General features: G+C 43.4%; 2 long non-coding RNA genes across 2 annotated transcripts; one reads left to right on the forward strand and one right to left on the reverse strand.

Moving 5' to 3' along the window:
• Positions 1-2,302: 2,302 nt before the first annotated feature.
• LOC146896083 (uncharacterized) lies at positions 2,303-4,915 on the forward strand. The gene is made up of 4 exons (XR_015003852.2): positions 2,303-2,515; positions 2,763-2,822; positions 4,371-4,423; positions 4,518-4,915. It is a non-coding gene; the product is annotated as an uncharacterized LOC146896083 (long non-coding RNA).
• Positions 2,763-4,249, reverse strand: LOC125405473 (uncharacterized). The gene is made up of 3 exons (XR_007233577.3): positions 3,955-4,249; positions 3,722-3,791; positions 2,763-3,004 (listed from the first exon to the last, which is right to left on the reverse strand). It is a non-coding gene; the product is annotated as an uncharacterized LOC125405473 (long non-coding RNA).
• Positions 4,916-8,114: the final 3,199 nt, after the last annotated feature.

The raw sequence follows: 8,114 nt of genomic DNA on the forward strand, positions 1-8,114 counted from the left end.
TCCACGAATCTTCCATGTTAGGGTGGGTTTGTTTTTGGTGATGCAACTGGTTTTGAGTCTTCCCTGCTCCTTGTAAGCAACCCCTCACCCATGCTTCTGTGACTAACAGTGAAAAACCCTCATTAGGATTATATCTCCTGAAAATATATAAAATATTATAAAGGTTTTAATAAATTTTCATTATGTCCCTCATTTATGACACACACAAGCTAGCCTGTTACTTGGGTAAGAGCAAACAGTAATTTAATGAAATGCAGTTATTAAATAATTTATTCAACATTATTGGAACACTAAAAATAAGAAGGCTTGTCATGTTTATATTCAGTGAGTGTCTTCTATGAAATGAAAAGTAAATTTTTGTTTATTTGGAATTTGGATGGGCAAGGATGACGAAGTACAGGTAATTCAAATGATAGAGCTTCAAGCGTCTCTCTCTCTCAAATAAAAATTAAAAATCAAAACAACAAACACTCTGGTTCAATGGATTGGACCTTGGTGCAGTCCTTACCTTGGCCTGTCCTGGGTTCCCTTTCCAGGCTGAATAGCCACGTGTGTGTTGCATTGCCCCAGTAAAAATCTATCACACAGCATCTGAGCTCCATGCTTTCCCTGCCTCTAGGAAGTAAAATGGTTTCCAGTACCACTGGCTGATCATCTCGGACATCAAGCCTGGAGGAAGCTGATGTTCTAGTGTAAAAACTGCAATGGCCTCAAGTGTTTCTCTGAAGTTCCAGATCTGCCTCTGACCCATTGGGCCACTGACCTTCAGCAAATCTCTTGGCTCTTCAGTTTCTCTCATCTGTAAAATGGAGATGAAAATCTCGCAGCGTAGGGGTGCGGTGAGAGGGCGCCTTGTACTCTGTTTTTGTTTGTTTGTTTGTTTTTGTCTTTCGAGACAGGGTTTCTCTGTAGCTTTGGAGCCTGTCCTAAAACTAGGTCTTATGAACCAGGCTGGCTTCCAGCTCACAGAGATTCACCTGCCTCTGCCTCCCAAATGCTGGGATTAAAGGCATGCGCCACCACCGCCCAGCCCGCCTTGTACTCTGTAAAAGTGATACACAGTGTAGTCACTGGAGAGAATGAGGAATTATCCAGGCCCGTCTGTACGGTCCTTCCAGTGAGGGAAGTGGTCCTGAGCTAGTCTCAACAGCCTGATTGGAAGCTGCAGTATGCAGTGTTGAGTTCAGACACATCGCAGGATACCTTAGTGATGCGCATGCGTGAACTCCGCCCCAAGCCACCCACTAAGTGCTAGATGAAATTTCAAGCACAGGAAATGCCCGGGCTGCCAAGTTTGAGAGCCACCAATTTAATGCGAAGGAGCTATTACCTTTCCTGTGATCTCAAATCTTAACGTCCATTGCTGTGACAGGTGTCCCTCTCACATCTGATGCCTGAGGTATCTCGTAAGGCATAATGGAGTCTGGAAGGGACGGTGCTGCTGGGATCTTCTTATTAGACTTGACAAATACACCTTCTAATCTTGATTCATGCATTAGATGGAAGAAATCTGACACTACTCTTTGAAATGGACTCCTGAGCCAGACTTGGCTCAGTGGGTAAAGGTTATTGGGACTCCCCTGTCCCTGGAACCCACTTAAGGGTGGAGAGAGACAACCTACTCCATAAAACTGTTTGTTTACCTCCACACATGACTCCCCCATCAAACACACACACACACACACACACACACACACACACACAAACATGGGCACAAATAATTAAAGTAATTACTAAGCAAATGAATTTTGAAGAACTGTGTTTAACCCTCCCAAGCCCCCACCACTCTCTTTTTTGTTTGTTTTTTGAGTCAGGGTTTACTCTGTAGTTTTTGAGCCTGTAGTGGGCAGGCCTGCTTTTCATCCTGCCCGGCTCCCGCACAGCTAGCTTAGCCCTGGAAATAACAACACAAAAATTGTATTCATTTAAACACTGCTTGGCCCATTATCTCTAGAGAGTTAGTTAATGGCTAACTCTCACATCTTGATTAACCCATTTCTAATAATCTGTGTAGCACCACGAGGTGGTGGCTTACCGGGAAAGATTCAGCATGTCTGACCTGGTGGCTGGCTCCATGGCGTCTGCCCCATTGCCCTCTTCCCAGCATTCTGTTCTGTTTACTCTGCCTACCTAATTTTCTGTCCTTTCAAAGGGCCAAGGCAGTCTCTTTATTAACCAAAGAAAATAACAGATATACAGACATCTACATCACATCTACATCATGAGCCTGTCCTGGAACTAGCTCTTGTAGACCAGGCTGGCCTTGAACTCACAGAGATCCGCCTGCCTCTGCCTCCGAGTGCTGAGATTAAAGGCCTGTGCCACCACTGCCTGGCCCGAGCCCCCTCTTTAAACATTAGCTGTGGCACCACTGAACTTCGTCTTTTGTTCTTTGGAACTCCTAGTAGTTTCCTGTGGAAGGAAAAGAGAAGAGGCCTGGAGAAATCAGACAAACAGATTCCCCTGGTGCTTAGCTGGCCCTGCCCAAGCTCTGGGCCTACAGGGAAACTGTGAGGTGAGCACCTGGTTTTATGCAGCCTGTCTCCCAGGTCACCCAGGATGAGGTGCTGGAAATAAACTCAAGCAGCTGTGTTGAGCCACGGTCCTAGGCAGTGCCATCAGAAGTGGTGGGAAGTGGGTGGAAGGCCAGAGGGAGGAAAGAAAACCCAGAACCCATCCAAACTATGTGACTCAGAATGAAAGAAACAAGGCAAATTCCCAGAAGGCGGCCTTTTTATTTGTCTTTATTTATTTCACTTTAGTTTGTCAGGCGGATGAGATAAGAACATCTGTCTCCTACTAACAGAGCCACATTCTTTCAGGTAAGAGAGAGAACGCTGGGCCAGCACGGATCTGCAAACTTACTTTAATCTATTTCTGGGGTAATGGACTTGCACAGCGGCCTCAAGTGCCTCCGTTAATAGCTTCTTGCTTCTTCCAGCAGAACTGCACCAGAGCTGTTTTCAGATACGTGCTCTCTTTGAGGAAAGGACAACAGCACCTTCTTAGAGAGGAACGGGAAAGAAAAAAAAAAAGATTAAGCCCTTTCTTTAATCTAGCAGGAAGAAAAGTCGAAATTACCTCAGTGCCCGCTCCCATGGCTATAAACAGTAGCGTTAGGGAGAAAGTACTTTCTCCATGACCGAAAACCATTTAGGATACAGAACTTGGGCTCTGTATTTCCCTGGCTGCTTTAATGCGGTGAGATTTGGGCTCTAGGGGCGGGAGGCGGGGGGGGGGGGATCTAAAAATACTATTCAGTCAAAAGCAAGTACCAGTGATGGAAGGGGCCCGCTTCTGCCCGAGAGGAGAAAGGGAATATGAAATCTTAATGTCCTCATTTCTAAGCTCTAAATCAAAGTCAGACTTCGGAATACAGTTTTTTATTTGTATTTTTAATAGGCAGTGCAGGGGAAGGGTGACAAAGATTCAAATGGTATGAAAGGAATAGGGGAAGAGGGAAACTTGCCTTTCTCCCAGCCCTGCCGCCACCCCTCCGACCACCCCGCCCTGACGCGAGGCTTCTTGTGGGTCTACCTAGACAGTCCCTCCATATTGAAGCATCTGCCCTCACATGTATCCATATGTATGCCTGCATGTGCTCAGTTCCATTTTTGAACACAAACAGGTGTGCTATACACCTACCTCTCTTGCTGGCCCTTGCTTCTCTCGCTTAAAACAATCCTACAGAGATAATTTCCTGTCAGAATACCAAGCTTACCTTGTTAGCATTGGTAGCTACATAGAAGCTCGTTGAGGATGGACCTTCAGGCCTGTTCATGCAGTTGCCACTAAATGTGGGAATAAGCATGTTAACACGCATGCCTGAATACATAAAATATTTCTCATTTTGAAGTTCCGTAATGTCAATTGATTCTTGCATCTCTGGATGTTCATGGTTACCCATTACACCCAGGCTGAGTAAGAAAATTAGCATTCCTAACGGTATTTTACCTTTGAAATATTAGCTGTGGGTGAGAGTGCATTGCTGATTTCTCGATGGAGAAATTCCCATGGTTTCATTTAGCTATTAGACACCTCGTCAGGAAAGGCAGAAGTCTGAGCAGTGTTGCCTTCAGCCAATAGATCAGTTTTTGAGTAAATATGACCCTTTCCGCTACAACGGTGAGGTCACAGAAGTCGCCTTAGCAGCACGAAGAAATCAATTCCAGCTAGCAACCACCTCTGACTTAGGGCGTTCCGAATGCATGGAATTTTTGCCTCCACATTGATAAGGTCATACATATGTATGCGCCGACCTTGCAGCTCCCGAGGGCTCTGGTTTTCAAAATTCTGAATAAATCTAAACCGGAACATATTTGGATGACACTGAAAACTCCAGATGCTGAAACCCTGCTTTCATTTTTCAGGTGGAAAGCGTGCTCTGGGAACAGCCCAACAGGAACGTAGCCATGGAGGGAAGGTGAGGCCATCCTTCCATTAATCAGACCCCTACTCGTGTGGAGGGAACCTGGTTGTTCATAAAAAGCTCAAGACTGCCTGTTTTGACTAAGCAGCTCCAAGGGCGACAAAGGAAAAGAAGAGAGTGGAGCAGGCAATGCAAGAGTGAGAACAACGTGGTTGAGAACGAGATCTACGGTTCGGTTCAAGCACCGCGTGACTTTCCGTCAGAAGAGACAGAAGGTCCAAAGCTTAGCAGGAGCAGAAAGCATCTGTTGTCCCGGATTAACTGGTCCAGCGGTTTTAAAATCTCCAATGTGCAAGTTGTTCTGAGCTTGTCTGCCGTTGTGGGTTTCCTTCACGCTCAGGCTCCAAACGGTGGCGGGGGTCCCCAGCAACACCTGCCCTGAGCTGCCCCAGGCTCCATGCGGATGGACAGAAAAGCATCTCTGAAACTGGAGAGCTCTTGATGAGCTGATGGGAGAAGAGAACCTTGGTGCCCACAAATCCATAAGCGAATGAAACAGTCTTTCTGTGCGCATAGGGACCTTGTGCAGCTTTGTTTCTTTATTCGTATAATATGGTTGAATTTTAAAATGTCTGAGACCTCCAAATAGAAAGTAATTTCTCTTCTTTTCTTTTTCTGCCTTTTCACATCTATTGAATGAATATTTACTGTGTCGAAACAAGCATTTTTCTAGCTACATTTCTCTCTCTCTCTCTCTTTCTGTTTCTCTCTTATTCTTTAGAGACAAGTTCTCCCGCCGACTCTTGAACTCTGGCCAGATGCTTCCGCTCTCCCATCACCAGCCTTGGTTACAGACTCTACCGTGCCTAGCTTTTACTATGGTGCTGGGAATTCAAACTAGGTCTTCATGCTTATGTTGCAAGCACTGTATGCACTGAGCCATCCCTATCTTCCTCCTAGTTATTGTTCTTAATTATTTATATGTTATTTATGTATTTATTTATGTATGTGCACGTGTGTGTGTGTGTGTGTGTGTGTGTTACAGGTGTGTCTATGGATGTTTGCTCCTGAGCACTCGTGTGTGTGGATACTAGAGGCTGACCCTGTCTTCCTTAATCATTCTCCGTTATTTTGTTTTGCACTGAACCTAGAGCTCAATGATTGTCTAGACTTGCTGACAATGACTCCAGGAACTTACTGGTCTCTTGTCCCCCAGCACTGGGGCTAGACATAGGCACCATTATGTTGGATTTTGCATGGATGCTGCTGACCTGAACTTAGAACTTCATACCAACTGAGCAATCTCCCCAGACCTACCTTTTAAGATGTATGAAAAATAGGCATGTTTCTAAAATGAAAATACATGTGATCTAACTGATATAAGCACATTCCTAGCACAGAGAGAATAGCTTATTTACTCATAATCACTGCCGACACTAATTAGAATTTTTTAGTTTTTAAAAAGATTCATTTAAAAATTACTTATTATGTGTATCAATGTATTTCTGTGTTAGAATGTACACATGATTGCAGGTGCCCAAGGAGGCCAAGGAAAGTTCTGCAACCTTTGGAACTGGAGTTCCAGGCATTTGTGAATCATCTCATGTGGGTGCTGGGAGCTGAACTTGGGTCCTCTGCAAATGCAACAAAAACCCCTAACTGCTCTTTATTCCCATCTGAAAATTTATTAACCATTTACCTTATTTATGTTTGTGTCGTGGTGTGTGTGTGTGTGCACATATGTGTATGTACAGGTACAGAGGGGAGCCTTGAATCCCTTGGAGCTAGAGTTATAGGTGTCTGTGAGACAGCTGATGTGGGTGCTGGGAGCCAAACTCTGGTCCTCTGGTTAAAGCATAAGTGTTCTTAACTGATTAGCCATCTCTCATTTAAAATTTGACCAGTTTAGTGTTTTGGACAAATAGGACATAAATGTAAACTGGGATTACTGAGAATGGCCAAAGCACAGTGGTAAATTCACCCATAAGTGTATTGATTAACTAGAATCCTCTACATTAGCTTGTACTGTTCAAGGAAGTTAGGGATGCTACACAGAAAGACAAGGAGGCATTAAGTAAATAGTTAAAGGGCAGTTAAACATGATTTCTGAGCAATTACCAAGAAACTTGATTAGAATATAAGCGTTGATGGATGTGCCGCTTGTATGTAGGTATTCTCAGAGTCCATCAGATGCCCTGGACATAGAGTTCAGGTAGTTGTGAGCAGCCTGAGGGAGGTGCTGAGTATTGAACCAGAATCCTCTTGTAAAACAGCAAGTGCTCTTAACTGCCGAGCCATCCCTCCAGCACCAGTTAGATATTAATTTTAGGATGAGATTAGCATGTCTAACAACTGAGTCCGGCTAAGCTGCAGTGCACTCACTGCATTGCAACTGAACAGAGAAAGTAGAAGTCAGTACAACAGGATGTGGGTTGTCTTTCCCTTGGAATCTGGAAACCGGGAAAGCTCTCCTGTGATGGATTACGTGTTCATACCTGCAGTCAGAAGGATGAATTGAAATCCTCAAGGCCCTGGGTCTTCACATTCTAGTATTCTATTTTACCTCACTGACTGTTCTATGAAGTGACTTTTCCCCAAATGAAAACTTGCTGCTACATAATAGCTTATTCTGATCATAAGGCGGAGGTAGTTGTCCAGGGAACTATTTTAAAGGATGCATAGAAACTTCCATTCTGATTGAAATGAGAGATACCCAATTAGAATTATCATAAAGGGAAGGGAGGGAGAGAGAGAGAGAGAGAGAGAGAGAGAGAGAGAGAGAGAGAGAGAGAGAGAAAAGAAGGAAGATCAAGATTTACCTCCTAGAAACAACCAAACGGTCACTGTAAGAATAGGGCTGTTAGTTAACCAGAGACCAACTATCCATTCTTTCTACAAGAAAAAAGCTGCTTTGCTGCTTTCTCTCTGTTATGTGTATGAATGTGTGAATGTCGTGTGCGCTTTTTCTAGGGATCTTATTTTACAAATAAGTGAACAGCTTGCTTGACACTTGAAAATTTGTTTTGGCAGCATTGTGTTTTTATTACAATATAATTAAATAGTGTAAGGAAGCTGAGAGTGTGTTCTATGTTCTGACACAAACAGTAAGCAAAAGTTTGTACAGAAAATAAATAAAGATAGAGAAGAATAGAGAGAGAGATTAATTTCCATTTAACATTTTCATTTTACAGGAATTAAATATTAGACATTGTTGTGATTTTTCACATGGAGGAAAATTGTCAATAACTAAAAGAATCAGTGTCATTCCTAGAATTGATTCCCATTCATCTTTCTTGTGATAGACTAATTTCTCTTATGGACCATACCCTTCGTTACACCTTTGACATGTACTCACCAACTCTCCAATTGACTTACAAAGCGTGCATTAACATCGTCACCTTTATTTTATAGTTAAGTAGACTAGCACTTACAGAATTTGAGTAACTTCCTCAAATAATATAGTTCCTAAGGGATGGAGCAGAGTCTCAGCCTTGTCGGTCAAATGGGTTACCTCTGAAGGGGCTCGCCAGCCCCAGGAAAGCGTTCGGATGAGTAGAGCAATAGGTGATGAAGGACAACAGGGAAGACAGAAAAGAAGAATCACCCAATCAAGTACTTTCCAAATTCCTGACTAAAAGAAAATAGAACAAGGATGAAGAAATGATTATTTTTTATTTAAATTAGGTGGCCATCAGAAGGAATTCTTCCACTACCGCCCGTTCTTGTCCAATGGGCACACAAAAAG

This window comes from Myodes glareolus, chromosome 1, assembly GCF_982192425.1.
Source record: "Myodes glareolus chromosome 1, mMyoGla1.1, whole genome shotgun sequence".
In the NCBI taxonomy this organism is placed as follows: Eukaryota; Metazoa; Chordata; class Mammalia; order Rodentia; family Cricetidae; genus Myodes; species Myodes glareolus.